This window comes from Mesoplodon bidens, assembly GCF_964165515.1.
Source record: "Mesoplodon bidens genome assembly, chromosome: 5".
Lineage (NCBI taxonomy): Eukaryota > Metazoa > Chordata > Mammalia > Artiodactyla > Ziphiidae > Mesoplodon > Mesoplodon bidens.
In genome coordinates this window covers 44340459-44357866 of record NC_138161.1, presented here as the reverse complement: position 1 = coordinate 44357866, position 17408 = coordinate 44340459, and positions in this window count along the sequence as shown.

The window sequence follows — 17408 nt, the reverse complement described above, 5'->3', positions numbered from 1 at the left end:
AGACCTTTTTTTTTTTTTTTTTTTTTTTGCAGTACCAGTGGTGCAGTACCTGGACCACCAGGGAAGCCCTAGATACTATTTTAACAGAGTATGTCCAAGTAAACGTTTGCTGCCACTGCTGCTGCTGCTATTATTGTTATTGTTGTGTTAATATTACTATGGATGCAATGAAAGTAAATCCTGATTCCATTTGTGGTTTAAACTAATGATCTTTAAAGTCCTCCTTCCCATTCTGATTTTCTCTTGTTTGGTGGAAAAACATATGAGTAATGCCACACTGTAGAGGTGAGCATCTCTTTGCTAAAAAAGGTAATGTACTGTTTTTCTTCCCCAAAATGATATGTACTGCAAAGTGTATCTATTTTATGTTTAGAAATTAGGATATTTATTTTAGTGAAAAGAAACTGTGTCTTCATACTCTAAATTATAATAGAATTGTTTCAGTCAAAAAGCAATTTAAGTCAGCAACATATTGAACTATAATTAAAGATTTATGATTCCATTAAAAGGTAATGTTATAGTTAATCCCTAATAATAAAAGACTTCATAAAAGTTCAGTGTTATACACAAGGAGGGATATAAACACCAAATTTTCTCAAATATTTACTGGGATTGTGATTCTAGAGAAATATTAACACTTGAATTTCAATAATATATCAGACTGATTTCAGATTTGATTGTGGAATTATGATTATCTTTCTCTGCATATATGTGCAGAATATATTTTGTGGGATGTGATGTATTTATTAGATAACTGGATACCCTGAAAAATATTGTGATGCTTTCTTTTCATTGTATTTCAATCTAATTCTTAAAAGGATGATGGATTTCTGATCAAGATGATACAGTATATTCATGTCACAATGCCCTTTCTTAGCTCTAAATATATAATGAAACATTATAAGTATAGATAATTGAAAAGGCATGGCCAGGGTGGAAAAAAAGAAGTGTAAAAATTGAATACAGTGTTGAAACCATGGGCTCTTGATCCATAAATATACAGAGATGATCAAGGATTTGGCTCTGACATGATAAGGGCCAACATGTGTGGGAAGAAGAGTCAGGATCACTATTTGAATATAAGAATTGGCTGTTAAGCTCCCTATCTCAGCAAATGAGGCTAGCAATACTACTGAACAACCACTACTTCAATAGTATTGTCATATTTAGTAAACAGAAACACCAAATATAATGGGGCATATTTATACTAAAATATTATCCAGTTTATTGTAATTCAAATTTACCTGGGCAATCTTCATTTTATCTGGCAACCATAGTCCTAAAGCTACAGTTAAAGAAACATGTACAGCTTCATATCTGAAAAAAAATTATGGTAACTCTGTGTTTAAATTTGGCTCCCCCAAACCACCATAGAATTAAAAACCCAATATTTTATCAATTTTATAAGGCTATAATATTTCATCATAAGTCTCAAATCTTAAAGACTAGTAGGCCAGGGAACAAACTGCTGGCTAGGAGATATTGATATTAACCATCAATAAATATAATACAAAATGAAACAAAGACAAAGAAAAATTATAAATATATTAGAAAAGAAAATTCCTTTTCCAAATAAAACATACCAAATTCTAAAATGTGAAAGAAAAATAAATGCTAACAATAAAAACAAATATACAATTAGTATGTAAATTAAATCTAGATGAAAATGATTTTATAAAATGGTTTAATGAAGAGACTAAATTCTGCATGTTTGTGATGCTCAAGTAGTTATATAAAAAATTTTAAAGAAAAAGGTATTATGAAATGAAGAATGAGATAGTTTGTGACTATGGAAAAAAGAATTGAAAAATTTGGAAATAAATATGTGTGTGTGTGTGTGTGTGTGTGTATTCCCTGAAATAGAAGCACAACAGATAGCACAAATTAGATAAGACAAAAATGAGGAAAATCTTAGCAACTTTTCAGACAATCCTGAGGAATTTGCCACTAATGCACCAAAGTGTTTAGATCTTGGCACTGTCATAATGTTAAGAAGATCAATGGTATAACATGTAGAGACTGAAATGACATTTAAGTTTCAAAAGAAAGTGGAAGGAATATCAGAGTGGCATTACTTGAAGATATTATCAATGTGATATCTTGACAATTGAAGAAAAAAAGTTATGTTTTTATATTACACTTATGCACTTAAGGTAAATTCACTTATACACTTAAGGTAAATAAAATATATCTGTACCTACATCCATTATATGGAAAACTTCCAAAAAAAAAAAAACTAATCAAGTTTTGGTTTTTTGTTGGTTGTTTTTTGTTTGTTTTAACTTATAAAAGAGAAAAACGGATCATTTGCAGAAGAAATAAAATTATTTTTTACGAAATTGAAATATCAGATTTTTTTAACCAGCTGCAAAGAATATCTGAAGAAATATTGAGGAAAAATAACTAAAAACCTAGAATATTAGCTAAACTTTAACTCAAAACTGAGAAAAAAATTAAGATTTCATTTTGAGCTCTATGATGACCAAGGCAGCTATCTAACAACCATCAATAAATATAATACAAAACAAAACTAATATATAGGATCTTCTTTAGCAAGAATAAAGAAGGATAGAAATACTGAATAGATTAAGACAGTACCATAGGTAAACCTGGAATTCTAGAATAGAACTATAATTTAAACATTGCAAGGGACATGTGACTTTTTCATTGTCCTTTCAGAAATCTCTCAAAATCAAGAAGGATAAAAATATGAAATGCAATCTGTATTTGCAACAATAATAGGAAAGTTATGTATCCTGACACTATATTATATGGGGTAAGTCTGTAAATGGAGGCAAATTTAGATAATGGTTTGGAAAGATGTCAACACAAGGTACCCATGGCTGAAAACTTCACTACTATGATTGAGGCAAATTCTCTAAATTAAGTGATGCAGTTTGAGATTCAAAACCAAAATTGCTTATTTGAAACAGGGCAGTATATTATGGCTGTGGCAGAGTTTCCTCTTTCCAACCTCATTTGTCATGAAGAAGCAGCAGGAAGGTGACTATTTATGAGCAATTCCAAAGAGAAGTCACTTAAAGAAAGTAGCTTCTGCAGTGAGGCATTGTTGTCTATCAGAAATGAAGACTAAGAGACTATACTCAAATAAAGAAAGTCTTTGCTATACTATAACATGACCCTGGTTCTCCTGATAAAAGCTGGTTCAGGAAGTAATTACAGTATTCAAATACAAGTAAAATGCAAAATATCAAGCATAGTATCTATAAGATGTATGGAGAAAAGAAAAAATATCCAAATGGTTATACTCATCGGGAAAAAAATTTACTACAGAGAAGTGTAAACACTGTGACCAAAAATTTTGTCATAACACTTTTAGAAAATATGTAATAAATCAATGTCCTTTTACTTTTGTGAAATTAGAGTATAAAACAGACATACAAAATCTCAGGGACTATATATCAAACTAGAGAAACTTTATACTAGCTGACCTCTGAGAAGAATCATAAGAGAAAAATCAAACTACCTTACAGGAAAAAAATTACCTTGAGGTAGCACAAAGGATGCAATATGGGGCATGAAAGAGAGAAGTTAAAAAATTCACAAAATTTTAAAAAAATGAAGTAAAAAAACATGAAACTCAAAAGAACTTTAAAGAAAAAGTATTGAAATCAGCAACTGAAAAGACATACTGTGTCTTAGAAAAAAAATCAAGAGTGATTAACTTAGAACTATCTAAATAAAGCTAGTTAATTTCAAAGCTTATCAAGAATCCATGGCAAAAGTGAAAGAACTTTGCAGCTGTAATTACATTCTATAATCAGTTTACTTTTTACTTTAGGTTAATAAAAGGAAGTTTATCTTGTGTAAGCCTGATCCAATCAGGTGATCCTCTGAAAGAAGGCTTAATGATGAGAGACAGACTCTTTCCTGAAGCAGGCTTTATCCAGCTGCAAGAAAATGAATCTTGACAACTATACATTAAGTTAGACGAGGATGCCAAGTCCTTTGGTTAAAATTGAAACAATTCTCTCCTAATTGTTCATGTTTGCAATAATTCAGAATTATTAAACAAAGGTATGATGTGGTCAGATTAAATCCAAACAACACAGAGAACTGTTCTGAACTGAGTAGAATGCTGAAACTAGTTTTACATCATATTTATCTTCTAGTATAAAGTAGTTTCTTGTACATCAACTTACATTCCTCAATATTTTTATCTTTCTTTTCCTTCTCTTTTTTTGAATTTTTATCAGTCTATTAATCTATGAATTATATATGTTTTTACAAAAATGAATTGGTCTAATATCTTGGGCATTGAATAGCCATATGAAATGTTAACTAGTTACAAAAGAATTTCTTTCAGTAAGTCTGAAATTCATAATGTAGATTTTCATGATTTCCATCATTTTGTAACAATGCTTTATGTCAGAAACACTGGTGCATGAAGAATTGAATTGATATATTGAATAGAAAAATGTGCTGAGTATTTCTAGATATATGCTCAAATTTCAGATGTTTTTCAATGTGTATGTAGAGAACACATGATGTCTTTGATGTTCCCAAAAGTTTCAAAGACAGTAAATGCCTGATGTAAGGAAATGGGCACTCTTTGTTGACACACTGCTGATACCATGTAAATGTCTTTATACGGTATCTCACTAAGATTTCAAATGTTTCTATAGTCATAGTCATTATTTGTTATCCTTCAGAGGAATATGGGATTTTAAATTGTGTCAGAGCAGCTGTTCAAAGAAGCCACTTGAGTAGTGAGGGTTATTACTCACAGTCTCAGCATGATGATTGCATTACCGTGTGCTGGAATATGATTTTGGAAAATGAGAAGTACTCTATCTAGGAAGAAAGGAATAACTTGCTGTTTGTTTCTGAATAACTCAGTCTGCCACATGTTAGGTTGCAATAGGTACAGGAATCTTATAATGATTATTGAAACCTCAGTAAAATGTCTCATTAAAGCAAACTACAGGGTATCTGAGGTTTGATTTGTATTTTTTAAACAACTGATAGGACAATTGTCTTTGAAAAACGAAGAAATGAGTTTCAAGCGCATAAGATCCTAACATGTGGTTGTTACCAAAGATATTTTATCATTATTATTATTAATCATAACTTATTTATTTTGTTAATCTCTAGGATGAGTATAGTTCAGATGCTACTCCCTGTGTTCTGCTTGTGTTCCAGGATTTGTGTGATGATTTTTATTTTAATCATTCAAATTTTATTTTAAATATGTTAGGAAGATACAGAACATAAACTACTACTACTATAAATTATTGTGAAAGTAAATTGCTCCTTGTAATAAAAATAAACACTGCTTTATGTAATAATATGTCTATAGTTATATAATATTTATAATGATATTATATGTCTATACTTTTTTACATACAAGTTCCATCAAAATGGTGAAGCAATTAATTTTACTAAATGGTTTAACATTATTTTGTATACTACTGTAGGCTAATCTTACAACCATTCAGACTAGTTCAGACACTCCTTCCTTTTAGTAGATTCTATGTTTTGGCATATCCAAGAGAAATATAAAATCTATCTATATCTTTTATATATATAAATGGTTTATGTATAAGAAAACACACACACACACACAAACACACACACATATATCTTTTACAAGGTAAGAAATAATACCTAATACCATTTCAGAGTGAAAATTTAGAATGATTCCATAGAATGAATACATTAGTCTCCCTCCCACTCACCCACTGAGTCCAGAGCTCCCTGTAGGATCAGTTGAGGTATTTTTTGCAACTACATTTCAGTTAACATTTATTCTCTCTCCAATCTTAAGACATTCCCTGATAAATTTCCTACATAAGTATCTCTTTCTTGGAGTCTTTGCCCCAGCAAATCTGATCAATGGCTCAAAAACATTCAAACATGGGCACATATATAGATACACCCACTTCTTTTTTTTTTTTTTTTGTGGTACGTGGGCCTCTCACTGTTGTGGCCTCTCCCATTGTGGAGCACAGGCTCCGGACGTGCAGGCTCAGTGGCCATGGGTCACAGGCCCAGCCACTCCGCGGCATATGGGATCCTCCCGGACTGGAGCATGAACCCGTGTCCACTGCATCGGCAGGCGGACTCTCAACCACTGTGCCACCACGGAAGCCCGATACACCCACTTCTTAAACACACAAACATACACACTCATGTCTAAGTTTTTTTGCTTGCCTTTCCCCTACCAGTACTTTTACTTATGCTGAGGGCGTCTTTGGGAATGAGGAACAGTGCTGCTTACCCTACAGCCTTTCTCTGGCATACACCTCTTATTATTGAATACTCTCTAATTAGAGCAATGCCTGGAAAATAGTGAGTACAAGATAAGTACTGATGTTGAATGATAGGTTAAATAAAGGAATAAAACATAAATTAAATAAAGCCATCTTTTCTGTTCTCTGACTTGCAAAAAACTTTTAGTTTAGTTTTGGAGCAGACTGTTCTATGTAGCCACATGTGGTTTAAATACAGATTTAAATCTGTATTAATTAAAATTAAATGAAATTTAAAACAGTGATTTTTTTTCAGCCTCACTAGCCACATTTCAAATGCACAAAAGCCACACAAACTACCATACCATACAGATTATAGAACACCTTTCCATTGCAGAAAATTCTATTGGAAGGTACTAGTTTAGAGATAAAACGCCCGCCAAGGGAATGCTGTCCTTTAGACATATTTATCTTTAATGGAATTTTGCAATATTTGAGTGACTGTTAAGATGTTGGAATTTCAAGGAAAGGTGCTCAGCAGAAGTACGGTTAGTGACGGTGTTAAAAACACTTTGAGTACCTAAAATTATGTTCATTTAAAAAAAAAAGAAACCATTGGAAAATCCTGAAAAAAATCAAAAAAAAGAACAGATATTTGTAAAAGACATCTAAATTTTGTGGTAAGTTGTCTTTGCTTAAAAATATATTCTTTAAAATTAAATAATAAGTACACAAAACAACTACAAATCATTCAAACGTTCCCATGATACTTCTATTAAATTCCAATTACTAGATAGAAAAACACAGCTGTTACATGTTCAGTCCTCCCACTGCATCTCCAGGCCCAACAAAAGAAAAGCTGCTGAACTGCTGCAATGATCCAAACACACATGAAGCCAGAAGCACACACGTATTGTGTATTTTTAGAAGATATCTGTGCCTAGATACACTGGAAGGAGGCAAATTATCTGTGTCACAGAGTGGTATATTTTATACATACATATCATATATCTAACAGATATTGGATATATAGCATATATATATACATGTGTATATGTAACTATATATATACATATATAATATATACATATATACATACATAAATCTTGGGTAACAGGAAAGTTAGGGCTGTATATAGGCATGGACACATTAATAGAGCATTCATCAACCAAAATATCCAGTTACAGATCTGTATACGGATGCAAAAGTTCTCACAGAACAAAATATTCACCAAAGATTGGCTGCTCAATAATCCTCTCTCAAACATTCTTCCCCATTTCACACAAAGGTGTATTCTGCCAAATAACTGTACATCCCAACAATCTCCATCATATCAGTAGTTTTTGTTTTCTGTCTGTTAAACACTTTGTTTTGAACTGTTCATGTAAAATAATGTAATGCAAAATTTCAAAATGAGACTGCAAATATTTGAAATTTCATGAAACTTCTGAGCAGCTACTCGTTTGAGAACATATGCAAAGCCCTCTGCAGTGTGAATCTATCAAAGAGATCAGTTTATATAAAAATAAATAGGTATTATGAACTCATTAGCTCTTAACTAATTAGTCCATTAATTAATTGGTTCAGTTAACAAATACTGAACCAGTTTCCATTATTTCCCTGTCATTCTAGTTTCTGTGAATAACAAAACAAACAAAAATTTCTGTCCTTATTAGATCTCATGGGGAGAGGAAGATTCTCTCCTCCTTAGCAGACACAGAGACATCCCTGGGAAAGGCAGGCATTGGGAAGATGAGCAGCAGGGATCTGACAAAATATACCTATAGGACATGTTCTTTAAAAATATGATGGATTCATTTTATATGTCAGCAAAAATAATTTGTTCAGTAATCAAGCTGCAAAATTCCAATGTGAAGTGTGGAACTGCCTATAGTGCCATAAAATATTTTGCCAAGAAAATTTGGAAAATAAAATGGTACAGAGTATAACAAGGGGTTTCACTCTTGAATTTTTGTAAAATTAGAATACAGCTCAATTTTGATTTGAATTTTATTAAACACGATTATAAACATGTTTTTATAATTTAACAATATTTTCAAGATAGCTCTTCACATCTAAAGACACCACCAGGCTGAAAGTGAGGGGACAGAAAAGGGTATTTTATTTTCATGCAAATGAAAATAAAAAGAAAGTCAGAGTACCAATACTTATATCAGACAAAATAGAATTTTTAAAAAGGAGTGTAACACAAGACAAAGGAGGACATAACATAATAATGAAGGGAACAATCCAAGAAGAAGATATAACAAATGTAAATACAACTGCTCCCAACATAGGAGCACCTAAATACATAAGACAAATTATTAATGGACATAATGGAAGAAAGTGACAGGAAAGCCATAATAGTAGGGGATTTTAACAACCCTCTTACATCCATGGACAAATCACTCAGACAGAAAGTCAACAAGGAAACACTGGCCTTAAATGACACATTAGACCAAATGAACTTAATAGGTATATAAAGGACATTCCACGCAAAGCAGCAGAATACACATTCTTTTCAAGGGCACATGGAACATTCTCCAAGAAAGATCACATGTTAGGACACAAAACAAGTCTCAGTAAATTTAAGAAATTTCAAATTGTATCAAGCATCTTTTCTGACCAAATGCTATGAGATTAGAAATCAACTTTAAGGAAAAAAACCACAAAAACACAAACATGTGGAGGCTAAATGATATGCTACTAATCAACCAAGGAATCACTGAGGAAATCAAAGAAGAAATCAAAAAGATACCTGGAGACAATTAAAAATGAAACACAATAATCCAATATCTGTGGGATGCAGCAAAAGCAATTCTAAGAGGGAAGTTCATAACAATATAAGTCTACCTTATGAAAAAAGAGAAATCTCAAATAAACAACCTAATCTTACACCTAAAGGAACTAGGAAACGAACAAACAAAACCCAAACTTAGTATTAATAGAAGGAAAGAAATTATAAAGATCAGAGCAGAAATAAATGGAGACTAAAAAACTAATAGAAAAGATTAATAAAACAAAGAGCTGGTTCTTTTAAAAGGTAAACAAAATTGATAAACTGTTAGCCAGATGCATCAAGAAACAGAGAGAGAAGGTCCAAACCAATAAAATCAGAAAAGAAAAGAGAGAAGTTACAACCAATACCACAGAAATACAAAGGATCATAAGAGATTACTAGAAACAATTATATCTAATAAAATGGACAACCCGGAGAAACGGACAATTTCCTAGAGGTGTACAATGTCCCAAGACCCAGGAAGAAATAGAAAATACGAACAGACCAATTACCAGTAATGAAATTGAATCAGTACACCCCCCAAAACCCCCCAAAATTCCCAATAAACAAAAGTCCAGGACTAGATGGCTTCACAAGTGAATTCTACCAAACTTTTAAAGAAGAGTTAACACCAATTCTCCTCAAACTATTCCAAAATAATTGAAGAGGAAGGAGCAATTCCAAACTCATTCTACAAGGCAAGCATCACACTGATACCAAAACCAGAAAATGACACTACAATAAAAACATTATAGGCCAATTATCATGATGAACATAGATGAAAAAATCCTCAACAAAATATTAGCAAAACTAGTCAAACAATACATTAAAAGTATCATACACCATGATCATGTGGGATTTATTTCAGGGATGCAAAGATGGTTCAATAACTGTAAATCAATCAATATAGCACACTACATTAACAAAATGAAGGATAAAAATCATACAGCAATTTCAATAAATGCAGAAAAAGTATTTCACAAAATACAACATCCATTTGTGATAAAAACTGTTAACACAGTGGGTATAGAGGGAACATACCTCAACATATTAAAGGCTGTATATGATAAGCCCATAGCCAACATTATATTCAAGGGTGAAAAGCTGAAAACATTCCCTCTAAGATTAGGAACAAGACAAGTATGCCCACTCTCACCACTTTTATTCAACATAGTATTGGAAGTTCTAGACAGAGCAATCAGACAAGAAAAAGAAATAAAAGGAATCCAAACTGGAAAGGAAGAAGTAAAACTATCACTGTTTGCAGATGACTATATACAGAAAGTCCTAAATATGCCACCAAAAGACTAGTAGAACTCATCAATGTATTTGGTACAGTGCCGAATACAAAATTAATATACAGAAATCTGTTGCATTTGTGTACACTAAAAATGAACTATCAGGAAGAGAAATTAAGAAAACAATCCCATTTACAATTGCATCAAAAAGAATAAAATATCACGGAATAAATTTAACTAAGGAGGTAAAATACTTGTACTTGGAAAACTATTAAGTTACAGATGAAAGAAATTGAAGATGAAACAAAAAGATGGAAAGATATACCATGTTCATGGATTGGAAGAATTAATATTATTAAAATGATCATACTACCTAAAGCAGTCTACAGATTCAATGCAATCCCAATTGAAATACCAATGGCAATTTTTACAGAACTAGAACAAATGATATTAAAATTTGTATGGGTACAAAAAAGACTCTGAATAGCCAATTTTGAGAAAGAAGAACAAATCTGGAGGTATCACATATAGTTTGATTACAAACTATACTACAAAGCTACAGCCATTAAAACAGTATGGTACTGGCACAAAAAGAGACACATAGATCAATGGAACAGAATAAACAGCCCAGAAATGAACCCACACTTATGTGAGCTATTAATCTACAATGAAGCAAGCAAGATTATACAATGGGGGAAAAGCAGCCTCTGCAATAAATGGTATTGAGAAAATAAGACAGCTGCATGCAAAAGAATCAAACTTGACTACTCTCTCACACCATGCACAAAAATAAATTCAAATTGGACTAAAGACTTAAGTAAGATCTGAAACCATTAAACTTGTAGAAGAGAACATAAGCAGTACTCTTTTTGATATTGATCTTAACATTATTTTGGCTATTATCCTCAGGCAAGAGAAACTAAAGCAAAACTAAATAAATGAAACTACATCAAAGCAAAAAGCTTTTGCACAGTGAAGGAAACTATCAATAAAAGAAAAAGGCCACCTACTGAATGGAAGAAATATTTACAAATGATACATCTCATAAGGGATTAATATAAAAAATATACAAATAACTCATACAACTCAGCGTCAAAAAGCAAATGACCCAATTAAAAATGGGCAGAGGATCTGAATAGACATTTTTCTAAAGAAGACATACAGATGGCCAAAGACACATGAAAATATGCTCAACATCACTAATCATCAGGGAAATGCAAATCAAAACCACAATGAGATACTACATCAAATCTGTGAGAATGGCTATCATCATAAAGGCAACAAAAAACAAGTGCTGGTGAGCATGTGGAGAAAACGAAACCCTCTTGCACTGTTGGTGGGAAGGAAATTGGTGCAGCCACTATAGAAAACATTATGTAGATTCCTCAAAAAAATTAAAAATAGAACTACCATATGATCCAGCAATTCTACTCCTTGGTACTTATCCAAAGCAAACAAAAACATTAATTCAGAAAGATATATGCCCTACTATGTTTACTGAAAAATTATTTACAACAGGTAAGATATGGAAGCAACCCAAGTGCCCATCAATAGATGAATGGATAAAGAAGATATGGTATATATATGTATATACACACACATACCATATATATGTATATACAGAATGGAATATTATTCAGCCATGAAAAGAATGAAATTTTGCCATTTGTGACAACATGGATGAAACTAGAGGGTATTATGTTAAGTGAAATATGTGAGACAGAGAAAGACAAATACTGTGTGATTTAACTTGTATATGTAATCTTAAAATCAATACAAATGAACAAATAAAAGAAAACAGAAAGAAATATATATAGAGGGAACAAACAGGTACGTACCAGAGAGAGCGAGGGGGAGGAAAGAAATAGGTGAGGGACATTAAGAGGTACAAACTTCCTGCTGCAAAATAGATGAGTCATGGGTATGAAAGTACAGTGTGGGAAATATAGTCAATAACTAAGTAATTTCTTTCTATGGTGACGTAACTAGACACTGTGCTGATCATTTTGAAATGTGTAGGGAAAAAAATCTGTTGAGTAACAAGAACTAACATAGTGTTATAGGTCAACTATGCTTCAAAAACAAACAAACAAACTCATAGAAAAAGAGATCGGATTTGCAGTTATGAGAGACAGGATATCGGGGGAGGGGGAACTGGATGAAGGCAGTCAAAAGGCACAAACATCCAGTTATAATAAGTACTAGGATCGTAAGGTACAACATGATAAATATAATTACCAGTGCTGTATGTTACATATGAAAACTGTTAAGAGTAAAGCCTAAATGTTCTCATCATACGCAAAATTTTTTTCTATTCCTTTACTTGTGTAGTGGACGTTCAATAAACTTATTGTGATAATCACTTCAGTATCTAAGTCAAATCGTTATTCTGTACAACTTAAATTTATACAGTGCTATATATAAATGATATATAAATAGAACTGGAAGAAAAAAATCCATGGCAAATAGATGTGAAAATATAGGCAATATTCATGCCTTTCATATATACACAACAGCTAAAACAAATTATTTCAAACCTTTGGAAAAGTAAAATAATTATTTTCAATCTTCTAAATTTCAAAATAATGGGTCCAATTTCTTTCAATAAATAAATACCATAAAAATATAGCATGTATATTATCACTGTACATTTGCAATAAGAACCTACACTTGTTAGCTTCAAAATAAAACTGTATTTTCATTTTTAATTTCTATTTCCAATTTATTTTTTTTTTAATTTTTTAACATCATTATTGGAGTATGATTGCTTTACAATGGTGTGTTAGTTTCTGCTTTATAACAAAGTAAATCAGTTATACATATACATATGTTCCCACATCTCTTCTCCTCTTGCGTCTCCCTCCCTCCCACCCTCACTATCCCACCCCTCGAGGTGGTCACAGAGCACTGAGCTGATCTCCCTGTGATATGCGGCTGCTTCCCACTAGCTATGTATTTTACGTTTGGTAGGGTAAATATGTCCATGCCACTCTCTCACTTTGTCACAGCTTACCCTTCCCCCTCCACGTATCCTCAAGTCCATTCAATGGTAGGTCTGTGTCTTTATTCCTGTCTTGCCCCTAGGTTCTTCATGACCATTTTTTTTTTTTTAGATTCCATATATATGTGTTAGCATACAGTATTTGTTTTTCTCTTTCTGACTTACTTTACTCTGTATGACAGACTCTAGGTCCATCCACCTCACTACAAATAACTCAATTTCGTTTCCTTTTATGGCTGAGTAATATTCCATTGTATATATGTGCCACATCTTCTTTATCCATTCATCTGTTGATGGACACTTAGGTTGCTTCCATGTTCTGGCTATTGTAAATAGAGCTTCAATGAACATTTTGGTACATGTCTCTTTTTGAATTATGGTTTTCTCAGGGTATATGCCCAGTAGTGGGATTGCTGTGTCATATGGTAGCTCTATTTTTAGTTTTTAAGGAACCTCCATACTGTTCTCCATAGTGGTTGTATCAATTTACATTCACACCAGCAGTGCAAAAGGGTTCCCTTTTCTCCACACCCTCTCCAGCATTTATTGTTTGTAGATTTTTTGATGATGGCTATTCTGACTGGTGAGAGATGATGTATCATTGTAGTTTTGACTTCCATTTCTCTAATGATTAATGATGTTGAGCATTCTTTCTTGTGTTTGTTGGCAATCTGTATATCTTCTTTGGAGAAATGTCTATTTAGGTCTTCTGCCCATTTTTGCATTGGGTTGTTTGTGTTTTTGATATTGAGCTGCATGAACTGCTTGTAAATTTTGGAGATTAATCCTTTGTCAGTTCCTTCATGTGCAAATATTTTCTGCCATTCTGAGGGCTGTCTTTTTGTCTTGTATATGGTTTCCTTTGTTGTACAAAAGCTTTTAAGATTCATTAGGTCCCATTTGTCTATTTTTGTTTTTATTTCCGTTTCTCTAGGAGGTGGGTCAAAAAGGATCTTGCTGTGATTTATGTCATAGAGTGTTCTGCCTATTTTTTCCTCTAAGAGTTTGAGTGTCTGCCCTTACATTTATGTCTTTAATCCATTTTGAGATTTTTGTGTATGGTGTTAAGGAGTGTTCTAATTTCATACTTTTACATGTACCTGTCCAGTTTTCCCAGCACCACTTATTGAACGGCTGTCTTTTCTCCACTGTATATTCCTGCCTCCTTTATCAAGATAAGGTGACCATATTTGCATGTGTTTATCTCTGGGCTTTCTATCCTGTTCCATTGATCTATATTTCTGTTTTTCTGCCAGTACAATACTGTCTTGATTACTGTAGCTTTGTAGTATAGTCTGAAGTCAGGGAGCCTGAATCCTCCATCTCCGTTTCTCTTTCTCAAAATTGCCTGGGCTACTCGGGGTCTTTTGTGTATCCATACAAATTGTGAAACTTTTTGTTCTAGTTCTGTGAAAAATGCCAGCGGTAGTTTGATAGGGATTGCATTGAATCTGTAGATTGCTTTGGGTAGTAGAGTCATTTTCACAATATTGATTCTTCCAATAGAAGAACATGGTATATCTCTCCATCTTTTTGTATCATCTTTCATTTCTTTCATCAGTATCTTATAATTTTCTGCATACAGGTCTTTTGTCTCCTTAGGTAGGTTTATCGCTAGATATTTTATTCTTTTTGTTGCAATGGTAAATGGGAGTGTTTTCTTAATTTCACTTTCAGATTTTTCATCATTAATGTATAGGAATGCTAGCGATTTCTGTCCATTAATTTTGTATCCTGCTACTTTACCAAGTTCATTGATTATCTCTAGTAGTTTTCTGGTAGCATCTTTAGGATTCTCTATTTATAGTAACATGTCATCTGCAAACAGTGACAGCTTTACTTCTTTTCCAATTTAGATTCCTTTTATTTCTTTTTCTTCTCTCACTGCTGTGGCTAAAACTTCCAAAACTATGTTGAATAAGAGTGGGGGGCTTCCCTGGTGGCGCAGTGGTTAAGAATCTGCCTGCCAATGCAGGGCACACGGGTTCGTGCCCCGGTCTGGGAGGATCCCACATGCCGCGGAGCGGCTGGGCCCATGCGCCATGGCTGCTGAGCCTGTGCGTCCAGAGCCTTGCTCCGCAATGGGAGAGGCCACAACAATGAGAGGCCCGCGTACCGCAAAAAAAAAAAAGAGTGGTGAGAGTGGGCAACCTTGTCTTGTTCCTGATCTTAGTGGAAATGGTTTCAGTTTTTCACCATGAGGACGATGTTGGCTGTGGGTTTGTCATATATGGCCTGTATTATGTTGAGGATATTTCGCTCTATGCCTACTTTTGGGAGGGTTTTCATCATAAATGGGTGTTGAATTTTGTCAAAAGCTTTCTCTGCATCTATTGAGATGATCATATGGTTTTTCTCCTTTGTTAATATGGTGTATCACATTGATTGATTTGCATATATTGAAGAATCCTTGCATTCCTAGGGTAAACCCCACTTGATCATGGCGTATGATCCTTTTAATGTGCTGTTGGTTTCTGTTTGCTACTATTTTGTTGAGGATTTTTGCATCTATGTTCATCAGTAATACTGGCCTGTAGTTTTCTTTCTTTCTGACATCTTTGTCTGGTTTTGGTATCAGGGTGATGGTGGCCTCACAGAATGCGTTTGGGAGTGTTCCTCCCTCTGCTATATTTTGGAAGAGTTTGAGAAGGATAGGTGTTAGCTCTCTAAATCTTTGATAGAATTCACCTGTGAAGCCATCTGGTCCTGGACTTTTGTTTGTTGGAAGATTTTTAATCACGTTTTCAATTTCAGTGCTTTTGATTGGCCTGTTCATATTTTCAATTTCTTCCTGGTTCAGTCTCAGAAGGTTGTGCATTTCTAAGAATTTGTCCATTTCTTCCAGGCTGTCCATTTTATTGGCATATAGTTGCTTGTAGTAATCTCTCATGATCCTTTGTATTTCTGCAGTGTCATTGTTACTTCTCCTTTTTCATTTCTAATTCTATTGATTTGCATCTTCTCCCTTTTTTCTTGATGAGTCTGGTTAATGGTTTGTGAATTTTGTTTATCTTCTCAAAGAACCAGCTTTTAGTTTTATTGATCTTTGCTATTGTTTCATTCATTTTTTGTCATTTATTTCTGATTTTATCCTATTTCTTTCCTTCTGCTAACTTTGGGGTTTTTTGTTCTTTCTCTAATTGCTTTAGGTATAAGGTTAGTTTGTTTATTTGAGATGTTTCTTTTTTCTTAAAGTAGGATTGTATTGCTATAAACTTTCCTCTTAGAACTACTTTTCTGCATCCCATAGGTTTTGGGTCATTGTGCTTTCATTGTCATTTGTTTCTAGATATTTTTTGATTTCCTCTTTTATTTCTTCAGTGATCTCTTGGTTATTAAGTAGTGTGTTGTTTAGCCTCCATTTGTTTGTATTTCTTACAGATTTTTTCCTATAATTGATATCTAGCCTCATAGCTTTGTGGTCTGAAAACATACTCGATATGATTTCACTTTTCTTAAATTTTCCAAGGCTTGATTTGTGACCCAAGATATGATCTATCCTGGAGAATGTTCCATGAGGACTTGAGAAGAACGTATATTCTGCTGTTATTGGGTGGAACGTCCTATAAATATCAATTAAGTCCATCTTGTTTAATGTATCATTTAAAGCTTGTGTTTCCTTATTTATTTTCATTTTGGATGATCTGCCCATTGGTGAAAGAGGGGTGTTAAAGTCCCCTACTGTGACTGTGTTACTGTCAATTGCCCCTTTTATGGCTGTTAGTATTTGCCTTATGTATTGAGGTGCTCCTATGTTGGGTGCATAAATATTTACAATTGTTATACCTTCTTCTTGGATCGATCCCTTGATCATTATGTAATATCCTTCTTTGTCTCTTGTAATAGTCTTTATTTTAAACTCTATTTTGTCTGATATGGGAATTCCTACTCCAGCTTTCTTTTGATTTCCATTTGCATGGAATATCTCTTTCCATCTCCTCAATTTCAGTCTGTATGTGTCCCTAGGTCTGAAGTGGGTCTCTTGTAGACAGTATATATATGGGTCTTGTTTTTATATCCATTCATCCAGTCTATGTCTTTTGGTTGGAGCATTTAATGCATTTACATTTAAGGTAATTTTTGATATGTATGTTCCTAATACCATTTTCTTAATTGCTTTGGGTTTGTTATTATAGATCTTTTCCTTCTCTTGTGTTTCCTGCCTAGAGAAGTTCCTT